The sequence below is a fragment of the Bison bison genome, unplaced genomic scaffold, assembly GCF_000754665.1.
Source record: "Bison bison bison isolate TAMUID 2011002044 unplaced genomic scaffold, Bison_UMD1.0 scf7180017864485, whole genome shotgun sequence".
Lineage (NCBI taxonomy): Eukaryota > Metazoa > Chordata > Mammalia > Artiodactyla > Bovidae > Bison > Bison bison.
This window is the reverse complement of record NW_011495045.1, coordinates 3354720-3355339: the sequence shown is the minus strand read 5'-3', so window position 1 is coordinate 3355339 and position 620 is coordinate 3354720.

Genomic DNA, 620 nt, shown 5'->3' with positions numbered 1-620 from the left:
TGGTGATTAGCTAGGCAAGCCACATGTACCCTTTACTAGAAAAATTTAGAAAGGAAGATATGATTCAGTACCCAGGCTTGGACTCTTGAACCCCCTGGTAGAGATGACAGCTTTGTAAAAAAGGTGGGAGAATGTCAAATTGCAAGTGTCTGGGTCTTCTAAACATCAAGAGTAGGATATTAACCTAAGTAACCTAAATATCCAGTGCTCTTGCAGAACTGCAGGATGATAAGTCCAGATGGGTTAATAATGTTTCCTTGACCTGGGGGACTGAGGAGTAAAGTAAACAAAAATCAAGAGAACAAGATGCTGGTGGGTGTCTCTCACCAAAGGGCAGTGGCCAGAACTGAGGGAAGATGGTGATGGGTAATGAGAGCTACTGTCAGTGCCAGGATCTGTAAACATACCTGGAACTCTGTGAAGTGGGACGTGATCTGAGTCCTGTGTAACCAAAGCATGGAAATGATGGAGCGCTTCCATTCTCCCAGTTCCACGTGACATGAGGAAGGCACAGATACTAGTGTGTGGAGATCTGGCTGACTTGAACGGGTCCCACAGCTCGGAGGAGGACGTGGTGTGAGCTGGTACCCCAGTGGGCCATGTGCCCTTCATCAGCACCT